The sequence below is a fragment of the Polistes fuscatus genome, unplaced genomic scaffold (assembly GCF_010416935.1).
Source record: "Polistes fuscatus isolate 324 unplaced genomic scaffold, CU_Pfus_HIC Scaffold11, whole genome shotgun sequence".
Taxonomy (NCBI): Eukaryota; Metazoa; Arthropoda; class Insecta; order Hymenoptera; family Vespidae; genus Polistes; species Polistes fuscatus.
This window is the reverse complement of record NW_025113009.1, coordinates 6,044,086-6,071,484: the sequence shown is the minus strand read 5'-3', so window position 1 is coordinate 6,071,484 and position 27,399 is coordinate 6,044,086. Positions and strand designations below refer to the sequence as shown.

At 32.8% G+C, this 27,399-nt stretch overlaps 1 protein-coding gene and 1 long non-coding RNA gene across 2 annotated transcripts in view; both read left to right on the top strand.

Moving 5' to 3' along the window:
• The window catches only part of LOC122526562, a 100,231-nt gene that overhangs the window by 25,743 nt on the left and 47,089 nt on the right, over nucleotides 1-27,399 (top strand). The window lies entirely within an intron of this gene.
• LOC122526564 lies at nucleotides 1,911-25,751 on the top strand. Its single transcript, XR_006306108.1, has 2 exons — nucleotides 1,911-2,443; nucleotides 24,931-25,751. It is a non-coding gene; the product is annotated as an uncharacterized LOC122526564 (long non-coding RNA).

Below are 27,399 nucleotides of genomic sequence, written 5' to 3'. Positions count from 1 at the left end.
TTTCCTTTTTTCTTTTTTTATTCGACTAGTTTTAAAATCCAAAACACGAAGACAAAGAACAAATTTATTTATTTATTTAAACATTGACGGGAATAAATACAACTAGAATACAACCAGATAATAATACAATCAATAATACAATCAGAATAAATATTGAAAGATAAAGATAATATAAAGATAATATACATATAATACTGATAAATAAAATATAATATTAATATAAATAAATAAATTAATTAAAATATATATTAAGGGGTTATACGCAGTTAGAATTTTAAAAAAATCGATTTTTTTTTTTTCATTTTCGGAATGTACATATATTTAAGTATATTCTCTGAAAATTTCAAGTCGATCCGACAAATATTCTTCACTTCATGTAAGCTGCAAACAAAAATTTTTAACTATGTGTAAACGTCTCTTTGAAACTTTAAACGCGTTTTTCTCAAAACGGTATTTTCAAAGTCGGTGATCTCGATTTTTCAAAAACGGCTTAACCGATCGATTTCAAATTTTTACACAATCTTCTTAGATATATTCCTCAGGTATTAAGTATAAGGAATAATTTTTAAAAAATTTATTACTATTTTTTTGTAACAATTTAGAGCGAAAATTTTAGTCAAAAACAACAACTTTTTTTCAAATAAACGCCATTTTGTCAAAAATCAAAATTTTTATTATTCCTTGGTTTTAATACCTGCATTAATCTATCCTTTAAAAGAATCCACCATATTTTTTAATTTCAATAATCCAAACCGCTAAAATGTAGATCACCGTCAAACGTATTTTTTTAGAGGACGTTCAGGAAATCATCAACAGGAGCGGTGCAGATTAATATTTTACATAATCGACGCGCTATTGTATTCTCAAAAGTTGGCTCTATTTGAATTACCATCACTTTATTTGAGAAATAAAAACTGTTTCTATAAAAAATTCATGAAAATACGTCTTTTTCGAGCCTCGCAACTGCGTATAACCCCTTAATGGAAGATATATGGATTGAAGAAGAAGGAAAAAGAAAAAGAAAAAGCATTGAAAATACTTTGCCCATTTTGAAACACTTCGAAAAACAAACAATTACAATAACTGTTTTGTACGTTTGCAATCTTAACTCGTAAACATCGTACACTTAGTTAGCTCGTAGATATAAAACGCGAAATAGGAAAATGTAGGTCATTATCCGTATAAATCTCGTGTAGTGCGTGTCCAACGGAAAAAGAAAATAAATGCAATTTGTTATTCGACTCGACAATACTATCTATGAGTTAGAGAATATTATCGATCATTCGATACCAGAAGAAGATAAATTAATCATCTTAACTTTTGCAACAACTCTGAAACGTCTGAAAGCGAATTAAAAGGAAAATATACTTTTAAGAGACGGTGGTTCTTCGATCTATTAAAAAATGATGTTGATTTATTTTTTTCTCGTGACTTAGTACCTTTCAATCCTTTTTTCTTTGTCTGCGTGCATTCCAGAGGAATAAAAAAAAAAGGAAAGAAAAAAAAAAGAGGTGACGTTCGAAAAATGAATCGACCGTGCGATCGTTTAGCTTGTCGTAATATTTTACCCGACAATGGACGATATTATCGCTACTTTTCTGGAGCAATAATGTTCGAAGAAATATCAGGTGTACACGTTCCTACTATGTATTTCTATGTAATTCATATACTTATATACGTGTTGTGTATAGATACATAGATATACACAATTGACTTAGTTCACAGCAAGTATATTCTATTCGATAATCAACCATAATTACCTTTCTTGTTGGTGCGCCAACGAAAGCAAACAATTCTGGAGACAGGCGGGTATCAAAATACGTGAGAACAGTGATACTTTGTATGCAAATACGTTTCACAATAATAATAATAATAATAATAATAATAATGAATAACATATTAATGCTTTAAGATATAAACGAGTATATCTTTCGTTAAATCGAATTGAAAGATAACCAAGAGAAAACGTTCTTTTTACGATCGTACTACGTTCGAACATTTGTAAAACGTGTCAGGAGTATTGCAATAATGAAAAATAAATACGTGATAAATGAAAATATTGAACATTGGTATTCCAGTGGATTTTGGATATAAAATGAAATCTGTCAAAAAAGGGATAGGAAGTTTTTCAAAAGTTAGTCATGAATGACAATCGGTATTTATCGATTGTAAAAGATGGAAAGAGTATTTTTCCAAATACGATTATGGGTAGACTAGCTCGGACAATGACGAGGACCGATCGAGGACCGAGACAAGTACGGTATTACGACACGGAATTCTCTATATTGGAAGTGTACTGAATAACTCTCGGGAGCTGCACGCTCTTGCGAAAGGCAAACAATCGTGCGGTGGTGCGGCAAGGAAGACAACGACGAGAAGGTGCCGCGCGAAAAGGAATGGACAGCCGTGCAAGGTGCCTGTCTACGGAGAGAAACTATACAGGGTGAGTCACGAGAAACGGAACCCAACAAATATCTTCTCTTTGTATTATAATTATTTATCGATATACGTATGCAACGATGATTGTATACATTTAAGAAACAAAAATGATTCGACAAAACATTTTATTTTAATCGTGAAATTATTTCATGTGTCGTTTCATCAAATATTATCGTTACAGTTGTACGACGATAAAAAATATAAACGAACGAGATATTTTCCAATTTTAAACTTAAATAAATAAATGTACTATTTTTTTTTAAACATACCCTGTATATATGGTGTCTATATAATATATATATATATATTATATCTCTTAGTTTATATATATATACATATATAAAATAAAGGTCAAGTCGCTTGATCGTTTAGCAAGATCGGAACAATGCCAGGCCGATTGGCCGAGTTCTTTGAAATATATACACACATATATCTATATCCATATATAGCTAGGTATAATATTGTATATATATGTAATATCTATACACAGTTAAGTACACAAAGATCGATAGTTATCGAAATTCGAGCTGCCGATCGACGGTCTCGGCACGATTCGAAGGAACGATCGGAAAAGTATCTTGGCTAGCCTTGCACGAATTCGTGCACCCAGTTGGTATATCGTAGAAAGGCGTGCTGTCCGTTTCCGTCTTCGAACACGTGCTCCTTCGATATTACAGATCTGAAAACGGTTCTTTTCTATGTATATGTATATGTATATATAACCAAAAGCGGCGGGAAAGCGTTATGAAAATGAACGGAGTTTGATCGGACAGAAAAAAAGACAATTTAGAACATAAGTATTACGACCTGGGTTTTACCGTATCCTTTTACGTCATTCTCACGTTTTCTCTGCCATTTAATTTCTTTCTTTTTCTTCTTCTTTTCACCCTTTTCTCTTATTTTTCTTTTTTCTTCGACTCGATCGTGCAGTTTCATCGAATACTGGATCATACATGGTTAGATAGGACAATAATTATTATCTTTTTTCTATTCCGGTGTCAAATTAAAATGTTGAATAACGTAATCCGTGCTTCGATCGTTTTCTTTTTCTTTTTTCTTTTTTCCTTCTATTTCTATCAAAATCTTAGAGCGTGAAATTTCGTAATTCTCGTACGCGCGTGTCATGCTTGGTGTTTTTTATTCTAATTTATCCCGATTGAAATTTTTATTGAAAATGTTACATTTTGTTTAGCACGGATATTATTTGCGCGTGTTTTTAATTCTATTTCTTTTCCTTTTTTCTCGTTTATTTATTTCACTCACATAATCTTCCTCTTATCGAGGTCGTTATCGACGATTATCCATAAGCACGGCGTCGTTGGCTCCTCGGTAAGAAACGTATTATTATAATATACGTCGTTCGCGCTGTAAGCGCCAATTCAAACGAGCATTCGATTTTTCTTCTCGCTTAGATCGACACTATAAAGTCACAAGACGATAAACTCTCTCTCTCTCTCTCTCTCTCTCTCTCATTCGATATTCGCGCACTAGGTTACTTCGCAAATCCAATATTTACAAGAGGGTGTAATTTACTATAATCCTTTTACGAAATACAAATTCTCTCGAATAATTTGTAACTAAATTCCTTATAATCTCGTATAGGTACACATATTCCTCTCTGATAATAAAAAATCAACATTATATCAAAATCAAAGTAATCCAATGATGAACAAAAATGATATAAAAAAGAATAAAATAAAACAATTAATAAATCAATTTAACCATGAATTATAATTAACTAATCGAACGCTTAAATATAAGCATAGAATTTAAAGAGAAAAAATATTCATTTCTTCTATTAAAATGTTACTTCTCGACAGATAAATCCTAAGTGTGTTACTCTAAAAGCGTTCCATTTTTTTACATGTATCATATTACATGTATATAACAAATTTCAAACATACATACATAATATAAATATAATCGATGTAACAATAATTTATTATAAAAATATAACATATAAATATCATTTTGAAAAAAAAAAACAAGAACGGAAGCGATTGGAAGTGTTATGCAAAAGCGAAACACGATGATTCATTATCTCTTAACGTGGACTTACGATCGGTGCACTCGATTAACAACGTCGTTCTCGTCTTCTACGATCTCGTTGCACTCGCTAGAAAGAGAAAGAGAAAAAGAAAGAGAAATAGAAAGAAAGGATAAGGATAGGAGTTCCTATCCCAACTCTCTCCCTCTCTCAAAGTAGGCGCGCGCTAGCTCGCTGCTTGCTCACAAATGCAATTTACAAATTACAATGTCGCTCGGCATTCGCGGCGGCAACGTCAGTGCAATGTACACGGGGCATAATGCAGACAGACACCTGTGTCATGTGCGATCGCCCGAGGCGCCACCGACGACTCTCTTGTCCGACCAACCACGCCGGAATACGAGTGAGAGAGTGAATGAGAGGAAAGAGAGAGGAGAGGAGAGGAGAGGGAGATACACGGATACTCGAGAGGAGGATACGCGTTCTACTCGAACACAACACAAACCAGTACCGAGTCTCTTACACACACCCACACTGGTCCAGCCGTAGGCTGTTCACTTTCCATTTCATTCTACATCTTTCTCTTTCTTTCTTTTTGATTTTTTACAATATTGACAAATTCAATTGATTATTATTATTATCCTTCAGTTTTATCGTATCGTAATCTTATTTTTTGATGGATATATCCAAAGTTCTTTTAAACGATTCATGTATATATGTATATTTTATTTGTTTGATCGATCTGTAGGAATAATAAAAAGAAAATAATTCAATGAATTTCGCGATCGGTATCCGAAGTTTAAATATATCAAGCCGATTAAAGATAAAAGATCTTCGCAGTAGCTTGTCCGTTCCCCCTGAAGGATAATACTCGATGCTATATCGAGGTTGTCGATAGACGATTGAAATCCGTGAACTCGAATGGAATTCGAACCGCAGGTGGAAGTAGTAGTAGTTTTAGTTTATAATCCACTGAAATAGGGCCAGACATCCTAAATTGGGGGTAGGGACGGGGGAAATTGATCTAAGGGTAAGTCGACGACGCTGAATCGAATGGTGCTAATATTTTTGCAATAGGATCCTTCGTTTTTTGAAAAAAGGGTAAAAAAGGGTAAAAACAAAGACAAAGATTATTCCTGGCATAAGAAAAAGAAGAAAACTGAGAATAAGAAGATAAGGAAACACAGAGAAATTTAGTTTCGTAATATGGGACCCATTTCTATCTTCTTTCTAAGGTTTCCTGATACTAGGAGGATAATCATAAGACATTCAATGGATCAACACACACAATGGATCAACAACATCAGTTTAAGAACAACGTTCAACGTTTTTTTAATTAATTATTATAAATTATACCTTATTTATCTTAAAAATCAGATCTACATTAAAGAAATGTAAAAGAAACTTTCTGTACAAGATTGAAATTTATAAAATATACTTAAATTAAATCAAATAATTTGTTGAATTATTTATATTACGAAAAAACAATTCCTAATTCCTTTTTTCTAAGAAATAAAGATATTTAAAGAACTGAAAAGTATGATTTAAAAAACATAAAGAAAGGATAACGCGTGCCACTTCCTCGCACATCATGTGATCCTGTTAACAATCTCAATTTTCGAGAAAACTTAGAAATTTTGTCGAGAAAACTTTGAAATTTTGTCGAAAATTTAATCTTGTAACAGGATCACATGATGTTCGAGGAGGTATCTCAATTTCATACTTTTCCAAGAAATGACGTCATTTCCAAGAATTTCAGAAATTCCAAGAAATGACGTCATTTCCAAGAATTTCGCATTTTTCCAGGAAATGACGTCATTTCCAAGAATTTCGGATTTTTCCAAGAAATGACGTCATTTCCAAGAATTTCAGATGACGTCATTTCTTGGAAAAGTCCGAAATCGAGATACCTCTTCGCACATCATGTGATCCTGTTAACAATCTCAATTTTCGAGAAAACTTTGAAATTTTGTCGAGAAAACTTTGAAATTTTGTCGAAAATTTAATTTTGTAACAGGATCACATGATGTACGAGGAGGTATCTCAATTTCGAACTTTTCCAAGAAATGACGTCATTTCCAAGAATTTCTTTTTTTTTCCAAGAAATGACGTCATCTGAAATTCTTGGAAATGACGTCATTTCTTGGAAAAATCCGAAATTCTTGGAAATGACGTCATTTCTTGGAAAAGTCCGAAATCGAGATACCTTCTCACACATCATGTGATCCTGTTACAAAATTAAATTTTCGACAAAATTTCAAAGTTTTCTCGAAAATTGAGATCGTTAACAGGAACACATGATGTGCGAGGAAGTGGCACGCGCCATCCTTTCTTTATGTTTTTTAAATCATACTTTTCAATTCTTTAAATATCTTCATTTCTTTTTTTTTTTTTAAGTTTTAGGACCTGGAAGGACTCGATCCCACGATTTCCAGGTCCCAAGGCAAGTGCTCTACGAACTGAGCCACCGATCTTTTTTAATTTGTTAGTTTTAGAACTCGTATTTATGTTTAAAATTTAGTAACTAAAAAATAACTTACCTTAACGTTGCATTATTCTATATCTTTTTTTTCTGTTCACCTGTTTGGATTTTTTGTTTAGGAATTGTTTTTTCGTAATATAAATAATTCAACAAATTATTTGATTTAATTTAAGTATATTTTATAAATTTCAATCTTGTACAGAAAGTTTCTTTTACATTTCTTTAATGTAGATCTGATTTTTAAGATAAATAAGATATAATTTATAATAATTAATTAAAAAAACGTTGTACGTTGTTCTTAAACTGATGTTGTTGATCCATTGTGTGTGTTGATTCATTGAATGTCTTATGATTATCCTCCTAGTATCAGGAAACCTTAGAAAGAAGATAGAATTTAGAATTAGAAATATTTTTTAATTCTCTACAACTTTTGTTTGAAATTTTTTTCGATTACATGCTTAGATTCTAAGATAAGGCCATTTTTTACCCTTTTTTACCCTTTTTCTCAAAAACGAAGGATCCTATTGCAAAAATATTAGCACCATTCGATTCAGCGTCGTCGACTTACCCTTAGATCAATTTCCCCCCTCCCTACCCCCAATTTAGGGTGTCTACCCTATTTCAGTCGACTATTTAGTGGTAAAAGAAGAAGAAGAAGAAGAAGAAGTAGAAGAAGGTTACGAAGCAGAACTTCGACGTAAGATTCGTTCGTGACAGGAGGAAAAAAGGGGGAGGAGGAGGAGGTGGAGGAAAAAAAAAACGTCGCAGTAGATCAACGTATATAAATCTTAGAAAACAAAGCCGAGAATGTCTTCCAATAGGATAGGAGGTCACTCCTCGAAGTTACATAGATTTCCACACGATTTGATCTCGTACCTGGCAGGTGATTTAAAACATTGTTTTAGTTCTCACCTGGCTTTAAAGAATCCGTTCATAGAAACTTATACGTATAGGCGTGGTCTATCAATACTTCTCAAGCATTGTTCTAGAATTTATTTCTTTCATTCTTCTTTTTTTTCTTTTTTTTTAGATATACCTATGTGTGTGTGAAAACAAGATTTTTATATTCGTTAAATATAAGTCGCGAGATATATAGATTTATCTTATAATATAATATAAATATATAATTACAATAAATCGTAAAATACGTTTTTTAGAGTAATTCTATACTTTCGCACAATTACCGACACGTATAAATGACGAGCATAAGATTATATTCTCTCGATAAAATTCGAATCATCTTTTTAAGACAAAAAAGAAAGAAAAGAAAAGAAAAAAATATCAAGACAAAGTAAAGTCGGACCATTAGAAAGGTAAGACTCTAACTAAGCAAGGAACACACGTCAGACTTTGCTGGGATGCTTTGCTGTCCCTTTTAGTCGGCTCCAAGCCGGCTCCTCTTTTCTTCTTCTTCTCCTTCTTCTTCTTCTTCTCCTCCTCCTCCTCCTCCTCTTCTTCTTCATCCTCTTCTTCTTCTTCTTCTTCTTCTCCTACTTCTACTTCTTCCAGGGAAATATTAATTCCCCGCCATTATCTGATTACGATCGTCCAATTAAAGTACACTCGGATGCACGGTGCACCACAAGAGAGATAGGAACGTTCGCCCTGGTAATTCGACGTCGGTCAGCAAGAAGAAAGATCGCGATCTACTCGCAGGCTATTAGCTTCAAAACTTGTTGCCAGGACGTGTCGATGCGTCCTCGCGCCTTCTTTCCACCTCTCATTTTCCTTTCTTATATTCTCTCTCTCTCTCTCTCACACTCTCTCTCTCTCTAGCTATCCCTTTCTTTATTTATTTCTCTTCTTTATTCGTGGCCTTTTTCATCGACACTATAGGAATATTGCGTCGGCTTTATCGATCGAAAGAACCGACCGACACTACTCTTCTCTCCCTTTCGAACGTCCCTTCTTTGAGTTCGTTCGAGCGTGCGATTGCTCGCTGGTTGAATAGCAAGCTAAGCGAGTTACCTAGCTAGCTAGCTAGCAAGTTACCTAGTTGCTGGTTACTTGGATGGCTAACTTCTAGTGTGGCCAGTTGATCGCGTGGGAAGAAAAGAACTTTCAATTTGAGTCCAAGACCAAATTCTCCTCCTTCTTTTCCTTTCTATTTATCTTAAAAGTTTGTTAATCTTTCTCGTTTCCAAAGTTTCGTACGAAAATTTCTTATTAGATTCGTGGGTTCTTGTTATTTGATAGAATATAATCGAGAAAGTATATTTTCTCACGATAAATAAGAACGAAAAATGTGTGTCATAGGATTAGCTTATAAAAAGTAAAGGGGAAAATATATCGAATGAAAGTGCGATTTACTTGATAATACATTAATTCATGGAAAAGAATCTCACACACGCGATGAATAGTCGAGTCGTTCGCGTATCAGCGCGCGTGTCTCAGCAGGAGATCTATACCAGTTGGATTTAACTACATACATACGAGCAGAATCCGGGATTTATTGCGTTAATCGCGCATTACACTTTAATCCGAGATAAATCTAAGATCCGCGTGCGGTCTCTCTTTCTCTCTCTTATTTCTCATTCTCGTATTCATTTCGATCGTAACGTCGAAGATGATCAACGATCCAACTCGACGTCGCATCTTTATACTTCGAGCAGGTTTTCTTCTCAAAGATCGCAATGTCTCTTACTCTCCCTTTCTGTGTGCAAGTTAAGCCGACAGGATCATTAAAATTATTTCTTCCCTTCTATCTAACTTTTACGTGTACACACACACATATACATACATATAAAGTGTATATATTATACTGAATTATATGCATTAGTTTCCATCGAGGTATTTACAAAGTACACAAAAAGATTATTAGAATACTTAAATAACGAGAGAGAGTGAGATATAGAGATTATTATTCAGATAAATAGATACTTTGTCAATATATAAAAAATGATCCGCGAGTTAATCAACTATCATCGTTATATTAACGATGAATCCCTCATAAATTACTATTTAAACTATATGACCTTTTAATTAAAATCAATTTATGTTATTTGTCCAATCGCTAATATAATATTATTTTCATGAGATATGGTTAAAATGAATGTTTCAAATAAACCAAATGTAATTGGATTGAAATTAAATGTACTTGAAATAATACCTATGAAGTTGAAAAATTGAAATGAAACAAAAATAGAGAAAACAGAGAGATAGAAATGATCGAAAAGAGTGCATCGTTTGGTTGCACGAACATGCAAGTAAGTTACTCGGAACATCGGCGGTAACCGAGAAACGACGACGACGACGAGGGGCTCTCACTTTCACAGAGTCGCCGTGACCGAGATAAAGATGATGGCAGCGCCAACACATGAAGTGACCACTAGCTTTACGTCTACCATATATGGCTACTGTGTGTATTCCGCACTGACACGTATCTGACCATGTAGATACAAGTACTTTACATTCATCTACCATATATAATTCATGTATTCATATAAATAGTATAACTGAATTCGATACAATATCGATAAGTCATCGATTCATGAAGTTTCATTCTTGAACATTACAATAAAACATATTCAAGATCGATCGATTTCATTTTCAAAATCTTCATTTTACTTACATACATGTATTCATATAAATAATATAACTTCATTTTACTTACATACATGTATTCATATAAATAGTATAACTGGATTCGATACAATATCGATAAGTCATCGATTCATGAAGTTTCATTCTTGAACATTATAATAAAACATATTCGAGATCGATCGATTTCATTTTCAAAATCTTCATTTTACTTACATACATGTATTCATATAAATAATATAACTTCATTTTACTTACATACATGTATTCATATAAATAATATAACTGGATTCGATACAATATCGATAAGTCATCGATTCATGAAGTTTCATTCTTGAACATTATAATAAAACATATTCGAGATCGATCGATTTCATTTTCAAAATCTTCATTTTACATTCTTAATACAGATTTTATTTGCATAATAAACGTAAATGATTTTATTCGTAGAAGTGTTATCACAAAGGATGCTATAAAATAAAATAAAATGATAATATATTTGAATATTAATCAAATTTGATTGAAAAATTGACAATTAGGTGCGAGAGATTATTTCATCGTTTTGGTATTTAAAAGATTTTGGTATTTAAATTAACCATCGTTTGGTATTTAAAAGATGTATAGAAATCGAAAGTAGATTTTTTTTAGATTCACCATAGGCGGAACACCAGCACCGATCATTGCGTGAACCTGTATTCATATAAATAATATAACTGGATTCAATACAATATCGATAAGTCATCGATTCATGAAGTTTCATTCTTGAACATTATAATAAAACATATTCGAGATCGATCGATTTCATTTTCAAAATCTTCATTTTACATTCTTAATACAGATTTTATTTGCATAATAAACGTAAATGATTCTCTTCGCAGAAGTGTTACCACAAAGGATGCTATAAAATAAAATAAAATGATAATATATTTGAATATTAATCAAATTTGATTGAAAAATTGACAATTAGGTGCGAGAGATTATTTCATCGTTTTGGTATTTAAAAGATTTTGGTATTTAAATTAACCATCGTTTGGTATTTAAAAGATGTATAGAAATCGAAAGTAGATTTTTTTTAGATTCACCATAGGCGGAACACCAGCACCGATCATTGCGTGAACCTGTATTCATATAAATAATATAACTGAATTCAATACAATATCGATAAGTCATCGATTCATGAAGTTTCATTCTTGAACATAATAATAAAACATATTCGAGATCGATCGATTTCATTTTCAAAATCTTCATTTTACATTCCTAATACAGATTTTATTTGCATTATAAACGTAAATGATTTTATTCGTAAAAGTGTTACCACAAAGGATGCTATAAAATAAAATAAAATGATAATATATTTGAATATTAATCAAATTTGATTGACAAAATTGACAATTAGGTGCGAGAGATTATTTCATCGTTTTGGTATTTAAAAGATGTATAGAAATCGAAAGTAGATTTTTTTTAGATTCACCATAGGCGGAACACCAACACCGATCATTGCGTGAACCTGTTCGAACCCAATATGGACTCCCTTCAAGTAGTATCTATACATTTCTTTTCTCTCTCTTTTTCCTTGCTCTATTCCCGACAGTGATTCACTCGAAGCGCCTCACTTTTCTCTTCGCCTCCGTAAACAGAGAAAAGAGCAGAGGAGAGACAAGAAAAAATTCATTCGAGTCTCACGATCGTTATCATCTCTCGTAGCTAAGTTTATCTTCATTCTTCCAAAACGAATCTTTCGAATTAATAATTAGAGAACGCGTGAGTTTTAAAAAGATCTCGTAGAAAAAATAAGATTAAAATAAAAATAACATTCGTAACAAATGTTATAATCACCGGTGACCGTATTTAAAACTAAAACAAAAAAAAACAAAAACAAAGCAATAAAATGATGAAAATGTCATCGTTAACGCGTAAACGAGTCCAACCAAGTGAATATATGGAAAGATTATCATATTCCTTCGTACAAGGATAACCACTTTCAGTAGCTCTTGATACAACGAAGGAATGAAAAAAAAACAAGTCGACCGAAGGTAGGATATTAACGAGACTAAAGTTAACTGTCAACGCGTCGACAGAACAGCTCGACTTTCCTATCGCTTGAATATATCGTTGAAGATGGAGTTTTGATCGAAGTTACGCCCCGTATACCATATTACTACTACCCCCCTCATATCCCCCTTCTCTTTTCTCTTTTTCTATAGTTTCCGTGGAACGCGTCGAGTGTCAACAAGAAATTACAAGGATTACGAGTACTGACCCGTGGCACCGCGAACTCGAATCTCGATATAGTCGACTTAATACCGGATTAAATTCGCTCGACGTTCAGATAAGTGACGTGGTATTAGCCGAGTAACAGGTTACTTCCCCCCCCTCCCTCCTCTCTCTCTCTCTCTCTTTCTCTACCACCCTCTTTATATTTCTTTTTCTTTTTCTCTTACTCGTAACACGCACCGACCTTCCCTCCTCTCAACGCTAATGCAATCAAAAAATCTCGTTCAATATGATTTTCTCATGTAAAACGAATAACACGCCTAAGCTTTGTGATTATATTACCCGATAACGAGTTGTTATCGTTCCTAGGATAGGAACGATTGTATTATTATTACTTTGTCGAATAAATTTGCAGTTTAAAAACGAGTTGGGTTAGAAAAGTCGATGTAATATTTATATTAAATCATTCTCGAGTGTCTGGTTTTACTCATAAGTATACGATCTAAATCGGTATTACAAACACAATTGTGTGTTTTTTTTTCTTTTCTTTAAATCGATTATTTATTACCACGATCGGAGAATAATATTCTCGTTAAATTTTATTCGTTACTGGATTATTTAGAAATAGAATAAAATATTTCTTAACAGCGACGAATTCTTTTTAAAGTATACTTCATCGCCATCAATGATTTTTAGGCTAGTTTGTATAATAAACTGTGCAATTATTTGAATATTTCAATATCAATTAGAAATGATAGAGGAAAAGGATACTTTCTATATAATTAAATGGAAAAGGAGAAAAAAAAATGGAAATTGAAAACAAATAAGTATGAGAAAATAATAACGAGTGAAAAGGCAGGCTCAGTTTCGCACGGTACAAGATTCGCGACAAACAAAACGGAACCGCACCACGGCGTGTACTTTCAATATTGCCTTCACCTGCGGAACGATGTTGGGCCTGGCACCGTTAGCAAGGTACCATAAACGGTGGCCCGTACCAACGCACACCGTTCGATGAACACGCGCGCGCACACCAACGTTCGCCAACATGCGTTGACCACTTAAACACTTTACTAAAATAATTTCATAAGAAATATATATCGCGCGATATATTTATATATTTTCCAAATTAATAATAATTTAATAATCTATTAAAATTATTAATATTTATTTTTACGTTCTAATAATTTCTAAGCAAAACACTGATCACATTTTAGTTTAAAAAAAAAAGTAGAAACTTATGTCACGTCTTGGAGAAGTATAAAAAATACTAATTAACTATAATGAACGTAATACCTTTATAGCTTTCTCTCATTCCCTTTTGATGCAATCCGAAAAGGTTGAAACTCCGTGTTACGTCGATCAAGTCATAAGAGTAACTTGCTACACGTTGAGTATATTCTGTCAATAACCATTTACGAATACACAACGGGCGTGTACCGCCATATGTATACGCGTATTATATGATACATCCACACGCGTGTATTCGAGGAAAACTTCTTCAGGTGTTCATATATGCGTGCGAATTGGTATTGGTAAGAAAATAGAAGAGAGCGCACACGTTGAAAACGAAACCGATATCTCTGCAGGATCTACACCGAGGGCATAGGTCACCTACGCGGAGAATTGCTTTATTTAATAAGCCGCGAAGGAAGGACGTTAATAAAGCGGCCGGAGATAAATAATATGGAAAGGCGAGCCGTTCACGTGTCGTGCCTCCTACTGCAATCTTTCTCTCTCTCTCTCTCTCTCTCTCTCTTTATTTCTCTCGATCTATCTATCTATCTATCTATCTATCTATCTATCCATCTATCTATCTATCTATCTATCTATCGTTGAAAAGACCGCCGAGAGGAACCCAGAGGCACGATCCTTTTCGTCTGAATTACGAAGTATACCTACTCGATGGACGATCAAGAATCTCCATTGGATAATAAAATAATCGAACTCCTTTCGAGATGCTATTACGAAACGTTAGCATGGGTGGATGCATCATCGGTGAGAGTAAAAGAGTGAATATGACTGATTGTGAGTGAGCGAGTGAGCGAGCGAGCGAGTGAGTGGTCACTTTCATAGGATGATAATAATTATAAACGTGTACGTATATTGTTTCTTTTCAAATAAGATTCAGTATAATATGATTAATGCGAGTGAATCTCTGAATAGAATGATGATAATAATAGGTATTTATTAATTGCATCGAATGTTTAATCCTCGCGTTTATGAAAAATTGTGTTCTTTGGATTTTAATATTTTCGTTAAATTATTAATAGTTATTTATTAAATCATCTAGAAATACTTTTGGCCCACCCAGAAACTTTTGACGTAACCACCCACGTAGTTTGTTATTAGCAACGTGCACAATCATTAAAATGAATTTTGTTTCTCTAACGAGGATTTCATTTGATGGAAAAAAATATTAGAAAGGAGTTTCTCGTGAAATAATCACGAACAAGTGGGTGTATCGTTTTTCTAACGGTGTGTGCTGCCCGTGCGTTCACGAACAACACTGGGATAAGAAAATGAACGAGATGAAAGAGATCGTGGTAGTATTAGTTCTCCTTTGGTTTGGCGTAAAAGGTTTCACGCATAGAAGAAGAGAATCGCAGGGTGGGTGTCCTGTGTGAGAAATTGATTGCCCGTCGGTGCCTAACGCCTGTTCACTCGAGAAATCTCAAATGATTCGAACACGTCTGAGAGAACGTGAGATAATTGTTAGACAAGCCCAAGCACAAACGCATACGTTAACTACGTATGTATCGATATTTTTTTTACGAGCTCGTGTGTTCTTTTGTTTTTTTTTTTTATTTAAACAATTGTTAATTGTTTATAACAATCAATCGTAATTAGGATGCAATACCTGATTCATATTAATATCCAAATACGAATCGATACTTTTGCGAGTTCATTTTTAAAGTGAAACTTTTTTTTGGGAATGTACAATTTATATTGCAACACGAAAAGTGCAATAATTTTATTAATAAGAATGATTGAAAAATAGATTTTACTTATTTTATTTGATAAATCTTCGATTAGCTTATTCGTAACAAACTTTTTGTTATAACAAATGAAATTGTTAATAATAATTGTTTATAAACAATTGTATAATTAGTATTAACAATTACCTTTAATATGGTTTTTATTTCAAGTCTCTACGACTTTTAGGTTCCGAGATATTCGCATTCGAATAAAAAGTATTCACGTTGACCCATTGACCCATTTAATTTTCCTAATATGGTTATTGACCTACATAAATTCCTGGAATTCACGCGAGCCTCTCATTGAATACTTTTTTTCGCTACTACTACTACTACTACTACTACGTAGTACTGCGTACGGTGACAAACGAATTATGAATGAAATAATTTAGAAGACGATATCTCTGGAACGGAAAGTCGTAGCGACATGAAACGAAGATCATTTTAAAGGAAAAATTATCCTATATTTGTTTAAACATTTAAATATTATTATTACAATAATATCAATTTTATCCTTAATTTTTATATCTCGTAATAAAAGGTATTTTAATATCTCGTAAAATATAATCATCGTAATTATAAACTCTTCAATAATATAAACATTTTGGAATTATTTAAACAATTATAATTAATATTATTTTATTACAAATGTGCATTCTTTGTAAAACGATTACCTTACACGTGAACTCGTATATTTCGAAAAAACCTTGTTTGTTTTGTGATATAAGAAGAAAGTGAAAGAGATTATTAAACTAACGAGAAATAAAAAGAAACAACAATTTAATCTGACACGAAGACCCCTTCGTTTTACATCGAGCTATGAAACAAGCAGGACACGACCTCGGTACTCTCCTCTCTCTGCGCTCCGTTTTAAATCGAGCGTTCGCCTTGAAAAAGCCACCTACGCTATTTGCATGCTTGACTCACTCGACATCGAAGCTCCTATTATTAAAAACAATATCTATCAATTATTTATAATATTAATTTTTAAAAGAAGATGTGAAAATCTTCCACGTCACAATATTTGTTTGTTTCAACAATCAATTGTAAAAAATGATAATAATTCGAGTCAAATTATATTTCGTAAGATTTCTGATGCAAAGAAAATATTCAAATTCTAAGAAATAGTATGGTTCGTCTATCGATTGCAATAAACTCGAGATAAAATCGAATTTAAATAAAGAGAAGAATCGCTTGGAATTAGAAACGTTGTATAATACGCGTAAGAAAAGGTCAAAGGCTTGGATACTCTTGGTATATAAGTATACGTTCAGATAGGAAAGGATAGTATAAGAAAGGTGGGGAAACAAAGAATATATAAGAGAGTCGCGAGATACACGTGGTATCATAGATATAGGAATACGGAAGTTACAAGTTCAGGTTCAACGTCGAGCGTCTTTCCTTGAAGGTACGAGGAAGTCACCTTTTCAAACCGAGCACACATATTTTATCTCGGAAAAGACCATTTTCTATTGTCTTATCATATTCTCGTTAGTTGTCACGAATTTAACTACTTCACCGAGGACATTAATATCATTCTTAGTTTTTAACGATACACCCGAATATTTTTCAACAAAACTATTGCAAATGTGATTTAGTTGAAACATATTGAAATAATAAAATCGGTTATACAATGTGGGAAAGTTCTAGGAGAAGAAGAACACGTGCGAGGATGAAAAAGGGGGAAGTGGAAAAAAGGATAAAGAAGAAGAAAATAGAATTTGGTGGTCAGAGAGAAGTTGAACGGAATTTATTCTACTTATACGCATTTGGATTCACTTAGGAGTAGTACACCACCACCGAGGCTAATTACAGTGGAGGCGCGTTTACACCGGCGTTCTTTCGTCATTCGGACGGCACGTTTACGGTAGACCGACGAATAATGGTTTAATTAAACACCACGTATACAACCGCAGCCGCCTTGTAAAAGCCGGCCGCGATTGATTTACAATGGTCGGCAATAGCTGCGTGAGAGTACTCTTCCCTCCCCCTACCTCCCCCCCTACACACTCGTACACTTTTCACGCACAGCTTGGAATAACCCTCGGGAGTCCATTCTATGAGAGAAAGAGAGAATGAGAGAGAGAGAGAGAGAGAGAGAAAACGCATACATTAATCCAAGTAGTCGCAATTAACCGTTGACATTTACTCCACTTTGCTGTCGTTCTGTTTTTATCTTTCTCGCTCGAAGTCCTTTTCGATCCTATCTATATCTTTTTATTTCATTTAATCTATCTATCTATCCTTCTCTTTTGACTACATACCTTAACTAAAGGTTTATCTTTATCTAATAGCTTTCGACTTGTTCGAGGCATTCGTTATTCTCCTATATCTTTCGTATATTATACTTCCTTTATTTTTAATCATTTAATCTGGTAAACGTAAATCTATATCTATTTAAAATATTATCTAAAAACAATTTATTAATGTGCGTAGTGTTGTTAGAAATTAATGTAAAACGGGGTTACATTGATTTCATCAGATTTAACGACGGAAAGGTTCTCGTTAAACTAATACTCGATATTTCTTCATATTAAAATGAATATTGAAAACTCGTTAATAAACGTTTCCACTTTCTCGTTAGTCTTTTTTTTTTGTATTTTTTAAATTCATAAAAGAATATATATACATATACACAAGCGTGTAGATAAAACACGTAAGTATCTATGTATTCGTCTGGTGAAACTAGAACATGTAAGAGTATACTTAATATTTAACTAGAGATACGTATTCATGTATCTTACAGAGGTTGACAAAAAATACAAAGGAAAAAAAACAAATTATGAAATATTGAATAAATGTGTATACAACGTATAGAAAAAAAGAGAAGAAAAAAAAAAACTAGTTGACAAGAGAGACTACACACAACGTATCTTTTAAAGGAATTAGACATTTCACGCGTTCCAAGTTGAAATCCTTGAGAGGTTCGATCGAGTTTTCGCGCAACGACCGACCGACCGTTACGCTCGAAAAGTTATACGTAATAAAAAAGAAAAAAAAATAAGGAAAAAAAGAAAAGAAAAGTACAGGGAGGAGGAAGTAGGAGAAGGAGGAGGAGGAGGAGGAAAGTTAACCTGATATCGTTGTCGTCGTCGTAGTAGTTGAGAGAGAAAAGACAAGCACGAAGAGAGAGCGTGCTTCTTCTTCTTCTTCTTCTTCTTCTTCTTCTTTTCGAGATCCTTCGTCGAGGACGCGTCGCGATTTATGCGCTCTTGGAAAACGTGCTATACTTCTTACTCTCTCTCTCTCTCTTCCTCTCTTTTTCTTTTCACAAAGAGAGGGAGTACGTAAAACACTACGAGAATGAGGAGAAAGATGAGGAGAAGGAGGGGGAGGGGGGTGGAGGAGGAGGAGGACGTGCCGAAGGATCGTCGTTCGTGGGACGACACTGGAAGCGGTAACGGTCTGCTCGATAAGGAACGATAAGTCCAACAACGGTGACAGTGAAATACGATCGCGTAAGGACGAACGTACCGATTCGTCTCACCGTAGACACAGATGTTACACGATTAATTGTCGCGATTAACGGTAATTAATAGAGCTGTCTCTTATTCTCGTAAGCGAGAGAGAGAAAGAGAGAGAGGGAGAGGATTCTTATGTAAGAAAAGATCTTTTCTTTCAAAGAAGATCTCTTGGATCGTTAAATGTCTTGACATATGTCCTCGTTATTATCTCAAAGCTTTTATGTTAGTACTGTTACAGATAAGTTGTTTCTTCTGGTGGTTGTTTCTTTTTTTTTTTTTAATTAATTTATAGGGTGTATGACTTTTAAAGAGGAGATATTTAATGTTCATCCCATTGGAATAAAAGTATTTAATATATTTAATATTTGAATCATGAATTATAGATCGTCATTTATTGTTTTTTTCTTTTTTTTTTTTTTTTTATTAATTTATAGGATGTATGACTCTTAAAGAGGAGATATTTGATGTTCATCCTATTGGAATAAAAGTATTTAATATTTGAATGATGAATTATCGATCGTCATTTATAAATACATCAATTATTATTCTTTACACCGATCTAAATAATTATATAGAACCGATCATTTATATTCTACAAAATATCGAGCAAAATATAATGTAATCTTTCATTTAATTATCCTCGATATATCCAATGTCTATCTATATAGTTAATATTTTTAATGGACTCGTTAAAATACAAATGGGATTATTTAGAAAATGTAATAACAACGTATATTAAAATTTCTTCATTTAAAATCGATAATATAAATTTGATATAAACGATTATTAAGCTCGTATTAAAAGTATATAATATTCTCAGTAGCGTCATTGATCTTCTCGTACACCAAGTGTTAATTATAACATAATCGTATATCATTATTGGTGTTAAATCGGAGTAAGGGAATATATATACACGTAAGTAAGTATAAAAAGATTTTGACCCGATGATTATCGATCTACGTAAAATGTAATCTTATTCGACACTTTGAGGATGAGAAAAGAGGAAGGAAGGATGGAAGGAAGGAAGGAAGGACGAGGGGGCGACGAAAGAGTATAATAATTATAAGAAGACGTATATGAAAGAGAGAGAAAGAGAGAGAGAGAGAAAAGTGTAAAGAATACAATGATACTATGAGGAACTGTATCATTATGTCAAAGAGATTATTAACCATCAAGATCGAGAGCGATAATCAATTACACGGCTTAGATAGGTTGGTGCTCGCGATCCGGAGGAGGATCTTCGAGGGCTCACTTCGCATTGATTAATTTATTTCCAATTACCCGAGGTTCGTTACGACGGCCGACATAAATATCGTCGACTCGATGCGAATATTGCACTCGTTAGCTAACCGTAAGCGTTCTCAGCTATACGGCACTTAATTAATCGGCTTCCGCGGTAGCTGTTCTAGCATCGTCAAGCACCCAACATGAAGTTCCTCAACTCAAAGGATGATCCCAAACGATGAAAGAAAAAGGAAGAAAGGAAAATAAGAATACTAGTGTGGCAACAACAAAAATGAAAATTTATTTGACTTATAACGTTCATATCGCGGCCTCCCCAACGACGACAACGATTGGTCCAATCGTTCTCTTCCAACGTTAATTGGATTTTCTTCGAAGGGTTTCGAACTGAGGACAACAACAACAAAAAACACGGAAGCTCGCAGTATATCTATTAAACTTCGATTTATATATTTAATGTGTATATTATATATGGTATACAATATACGTATGCGAGTAGATTCTATATTACAACTTTTTATAAAACGAATTATATATATTTTAATTACAATTAGCAGATATATATATATATATATATATATATATATATATATTCGTTAAAGATATCGTTTAATCATCTCGAATACACGTTCACTTATCTTTATTTCTATGTCTCTTGTATGCGCGTGTGCGTTCGTTCGTTCATTCGTTAATTTTCATGAATCGTTTCATTGAACGAATACGTCGCCAACGTCGATGATAAAATTTTTCCTTCGTATCAATTCCAGGAAATATTCCTGCTAACGGTTGAGCTACTTGATTAGAACGAAACTTTTCTCTCTCACCCTTCTCAAATTACGCGGCTGCTCGATCAACCACGATGCAACATGGTTCATCGTAAAACCTAAGTACGTAGAAACGAGCTTGAAAGAAAACCTTCCTACGAACGGAAAGTCAATATATATTTTGTAACGATGACGAGTTCTTTGATGTTTAATCGATACCATACTCGTATGAAATATAACAAACAAATATTTATTCTATTTAAAACCATTAGAAAAGTATTTATTTATATGTGTTTAATCAAATATACTTATATTCCATAAATATATATATATTACATATATATTACATATATATGACAAATATTTATCCTATTTAAAACCATTAGAAGTATTTATTTATATGCGTTTAATCAAATATACTTATATTCCATAAATATATATATAACAAATATTTATCCTATTTAAAACCATTAGAAGTATTTATTTATATGTGTTTAATCAAAAAAAATATATATATATATATTACATATATATTACATATATATAACAAATATTTATCCTATTTAAAATCATTAGAAGTATTTATTTATATGTGTTTAATCAAATATACTTATATACCATAAATATATATATATATATATATATATATAATAATTAAATGAAATTCGTGTTAGTAATTAGATAATTTCTTCATCTCGTCTGATTAAAATCGTAATAAAATATTATGCATACAATATATATATATATATGTATATGTATAAGAAAGATAAGAATTTGTGTAATATCGTTGGTATAAATAGGTAACATAAAACGATTCGCGTGGCACGATTAGAGTTAAACGCGACCGATTAGATACGTCTCGCAAGAACGAACGCGGAAGTACTAGGAGACGGAGATAGCGTTTCTTCTTGCTTTAACGAGGGGTGATCGAAAATCAGTCGGAGCGCTCTATAATTTCCCACGTCCTCGAGAGACGTGCGTCTCGGAGTCGTCTTATCGCGGATCTGTCTTCGGTAATCCTCCTCCCTCTCGTAATTACGGGTCGCGCAGATTCACCAAGTAATTCGCGTTGGGCGGCTAGTTCTTAAGCGATATATACATACCTATATATATATATGTGCGCAAGTACTTACACGCATACGTTATACATACCTATGCGCATACAGGGTGTCATTTTGTTAAACTACTCTCTCCTCGAATTTTCAACTGAACCGATTCGAAATAAATCGTAGAAGTTAATCTTTTTGTTTTCCTCTCTCTTTGTTTCTTTTTTTTATTATTATTATTATTATTATTTAGTTAACGTCCAATTACCAAAACAATTATATAATAAATAATTCGACATACGTAAGAAAATTTTGTTGTTTATAAGCGTCAACGGTGTTACATTCGTTGGAAGAAAATGTTCTCATTGATCATTGGTAGAATCTACGTCGAAATATGTTAAACGTAGAACACCCTGTATACATATTATTCATAGAACGACCGATAATTATAATATTCGACAGAGATCTAAGGTATAAAAGTATGTAAAATCGCGCGTGCGTATGCAAAGTTGCGAAGGAGCTTACTATGAACTCGCTGCAGAGATAAAATAAGGAAGAAGAAGAGGAGGAGGAGGAGGAGGAGGAGGAAGAAAGCTCTGCCTCTTCTCGCGCACGCATAATTTCTCATTATGCAAATTCGTATGGGGATCGTCGTGTATATATACGCGCCGCCTAAAGCTACGTCTATAATAAGTAAAGAAGAAGGACCCCCTTTTATCGGGAACATTCGTTTAGAAATAACGATCAAATTTTTGGCTTCTTCTTCTTCTTATTCTTCTTCTTTAATATGTAATAATTAAATTAATTTACGTGAACGTTAACAACTTCGTTAGCTCGCGTTTCTTTCTAATATCTATATAAGTTTATAGACAAAAAAATATCACAGTGGGAACGTGCTTATGAAAGTTTTTATCCTTTCGATTAAGGATCCGTTCAACCCCTCCTTTCTCTCAATGTTCGTAAATCCTGTTTGTCGAATAGAACACAGCTGTGAAGTGGTACACGAACAGGGTGATTAACTTTTCTTATACTATAAAAAAGAAATTCTATTATATATATTATAAATATATTTATTTAATTTAGATATTAAAATATAAGAGAAATATTGAAAAAATGTGTATATTTCCTGTTAGGATCGTTATTATATCAGAGATAGATCGATCTCATACATAAATATATGTACATAGATAGATAGATAGGTAAGAAGCTTTACACGATAAACTCTTCCGGAATTGGAAGTGGTAAGATCGTGGTGGACGAACGAGCCGATGATGGGAGTTAGTAAGGGGGAATAACGAGTCTCGTGATGCAGTCATTGGCTCGGGACAGTATTAATTAGCTATTCGTCCAGTTACAAAATAAAGTGACCGTGCAGGTGGCTTCTCGCACCGTTGCGTTCAAATGCGAGGATAATTATCGTCTCTATGAATCACACACGCGAACCACGATTTTATATTATTTTTCTTATTTTTCTTTTCTTTTTCTTATTTTCCCTTTTCTTTTTTATCTTTCTTTTTTCATTTATTTATTTTGATTTATTTTATTCGTGCATTTCATTTCACATCTTCCTTCTTATTCTTATTCTATGTTATAAGAACGACGGTTTTGTATATAGCATTGATTACGATCAATTTATTATCCTCTCGTGACAAAAATCTACAAGATTTTTGCAGAAAAACGTGCATGAGCATATTAAACGAACATCCATTTCCTGTCCCAAGAACTTTCAATATACGACTGAAGTAATTAAGTTGTCAAGCAGTTATACCAGTGTTTAAAATGTTCTTCGATCGATTAAAGTATATAGTACATCATCATCTTTGTTAATCATTTGCCGATGGTGTTGTATAGAGGAATTTATGCAATTATCGATAGATTCACACGTTTAGTGCTGCGTGGGTCACCGGTGGTCCGTGTATTTTTCATTGAGACTGTTATCATTATTTTATGTTAAAGGAAACACGACCGTGTGACTTGTCCTATAATATCATCGATTGATGCATAATTATCATTTGTAATGTCATTTTTTATTATCGATGGTTCACACGGCCTAGTAGTACATGTACAAATTATTAATAATTGTGTACTTTTTCAATTTTGATTTATTTCTTTTCTTACTGTATACGACGATAATTGCAAGATAAATAAAGGGAATACATCATTTGGATCAATTTAATTCTAAATTTGGTTACTAACTAGAATATTGAAATGTACACCTATGGGTGTTGTACAGTTGGATTCTTTTTTTTCACCGATCGTTTATTACCATATGGAATATATTAACCTATGATAAATTTATTAGAATGCCTGTTAAAGAATATAAAAAGATTTTTTAATTTTAATTTAATACTAATTATATGTTTTATTTATTATGTATTTCTCTCTTCGCGTGTATTTTACATATATTATACCTTTCTATAATTTTTTTTGTCCGTTTTATAAATATCGTAAATCATATTTTATAAGCGTTTACAATGAATGCATATAACATTCGTATAACAGACGTTCCATGATGCAGGCGACCGGAAAAGAAAATCATGTGAAATTTACTTGGCATTCAACCAGTTAAAAATAACATGATCGATAAATTATATTAATGCTTTTTTCAGTTAATAGGGAAAGAGAGATTAGTATCAGAGATAATAAACGAGAAATATATACGACAAATTTACATCTTTTTCTACATTAATATATTTTATTTATATATGCTTATTTAATATTACTTTAAAATAGAATAAATTTTTAATGGACGTATTTTGTTATTTTTGTTTTAGGTAAATTTCGGCAGCAATTATTAGAGTACTATACATACTACCTTCCACGAAGGAATGCTTCTAGTTATTACACGGTAAGATAAAAGTAACTATAAAAAAATATAGGGTATTAGTTGTTTATTCGAATAACTTTCTCATAATGCAAAACTCGTAAGACCTGAAATTACAGAGACGGATTAATTATTAAACTAAAATCAAGAGCAAAATCTTGAAACCAGTCTTTACCTGTAATTGAGTATTTAAAATCTCGAAGGTATTTACGCGATCAAAGTTTGAAGAGGGGAATAAAATGTTACATTCCTCAGGCTTGCTTGCTGCTATCGAATCACTGAAACAAGACTTCTAAGAGATACGTATGTATATGAATGTGTGTGCGTGTATATATATAACTCGGAACTATTTAATCGAGGTATGTTAATTTTCATCATTTAATATCTCACAAAAAAGTCCCTTCAGATATGATCTTATCTTTCGAAGAAAGTTACAAAGTCTTGATCTCCTTTTATTTACAGATTATTACCAATTTACTTTGATTTTATTTCAATAATTAATAATTACCAATACAAAGTACATGAAACCCTTTTTCTTACGATGAAAAAGTTTATGAATTTTTTTTCCCAATCAAAAAAAAAGAAAAAACAAGAAAAAAGGAAAAGAAAAAGTAGTATCATTAATTTAGATGCAAAGATAAATGCAAATGGGACATATCGAATGAATTAAAGGTATGCACGAGAGAGATCTCGAATGACTCGTGGATTAAGAGAAAGAGAGAGTTTGTATGAACCGAATATAAAAGGGAGATCCAAGGGAAGATATGAAAAGGAAGGAAAAAAGAAAAAGAGAAACGAAGTTCAAGTAGGTCGAGCAAAGTAATTCCACACAAGAGCGTAACACTTTTCGTAGCACGGTCGCATTGCTCTCTGGATATTCTTTGACAGCTGACTTCCAGGAGACTCCGAGTAGAATATATTAGTGATACACCTATACAAACATAATCTTACGTAGGGATATATAACCAAGTTGCATACGTGGGCATCAACTTGTCCAAGCATGATCGCGTACCTCGAACAGCACGGACTCCATCTTGAAAGGAATGTGGGTCTCCCGACTCTCTCCGAAACGTCAACTTGTCAACCTGCTCTTCTCGAAAATTTTTATCCATCGCAATACCTTTCGGAAATCGATGTCAAAATTCTATTCCCATTCCGTTTAGAATTTTTTTACGCGACAGGAAGAATTCTCTACACATCTCTACACCTTTTGCACATCTATTGTTTTATTTTGTTATTTTATTTCCTTTAACTTTTACTCAATTTTAATCGAATTCGTTTAAATCTGATTTGTAGTTGTAATAATATTATTGAACTTTTGCGTTAGTTTTGTAGAAAATATAAAGTGTTTTAAAGTTTAACCAGGTGTGTGATCATAATTCATGGATAACGATAGATCAAGGAGAAATAGATCGTAGATCGTAGCCAAACCAGTAGATCTCCAGGTTTTATCGCTTTCCAATGAAATCGAGCTAGGCAGCAACCTTTCTCGAGATATATCTACTTCCAATAAAATAGTGCATGGCTATTCCTATATATATGTAAGGATCTATGTAGTTCGAGTAGGATCGAGAAAATCGATCCAACTGGTTGCTTCATTATTGATGTTAAATCTTGGAAGAATTATATGCTCGTTAACGCGTATAGATAAGCGTTGATAACAATTGTTACTTCTTGATCTATCTTTCTAATTCAATTTATAAACTTACTTTATATATAACAGTATAATAGTTAATCCAAATATATTACGCGTTAAGATAATTTGTATAGATTAAAAATTAAGCACATATATTTTACGGACGAACAATATTTTACAGTTATAATTATGAAATTTTTAGAGAAAGTTCTGCTATTACATATTGCATTATCTAAACGTTCTATTATCCCAACACCGTCGATACACTTTCCTACTTGTGTGATCTATTATTAAAACGAATAATTGAGACGTCATACAATAGTCAATTTCTCTATAACAGTGTTCAATAATATTACACGTTGCACGAATTCGTGTTCTCTTATACCCAACAATTTTTGTAAATATATTTTATTGCAAACAAAAAAAAAAGGAGGGTAAGATATCAAAATATGAAAGAAAACTTGTGTTTAACTTGTACATTAAAATACGAAGAAACATTGTACTCCAACCCAATATTAATATTTTTTTGCTTTCTTTCTATTTTTTTTCGGTTAAATGTCAGCTAGTAACAATTTAAATGATTCCAACCTGTATATCGATCATACATCTGTATACGGTATAATATTGTGCTAAATCACGTATAGATCACGGCTTTACCACCATGATATGCTTTTTCACGTAGACATACATTTATACTACATACCACGGTATCTTCCAACCTATATATAACCAATGTACGTGTGCATATACGATACTTACACACGTTCTCGCAATCGATAGCGG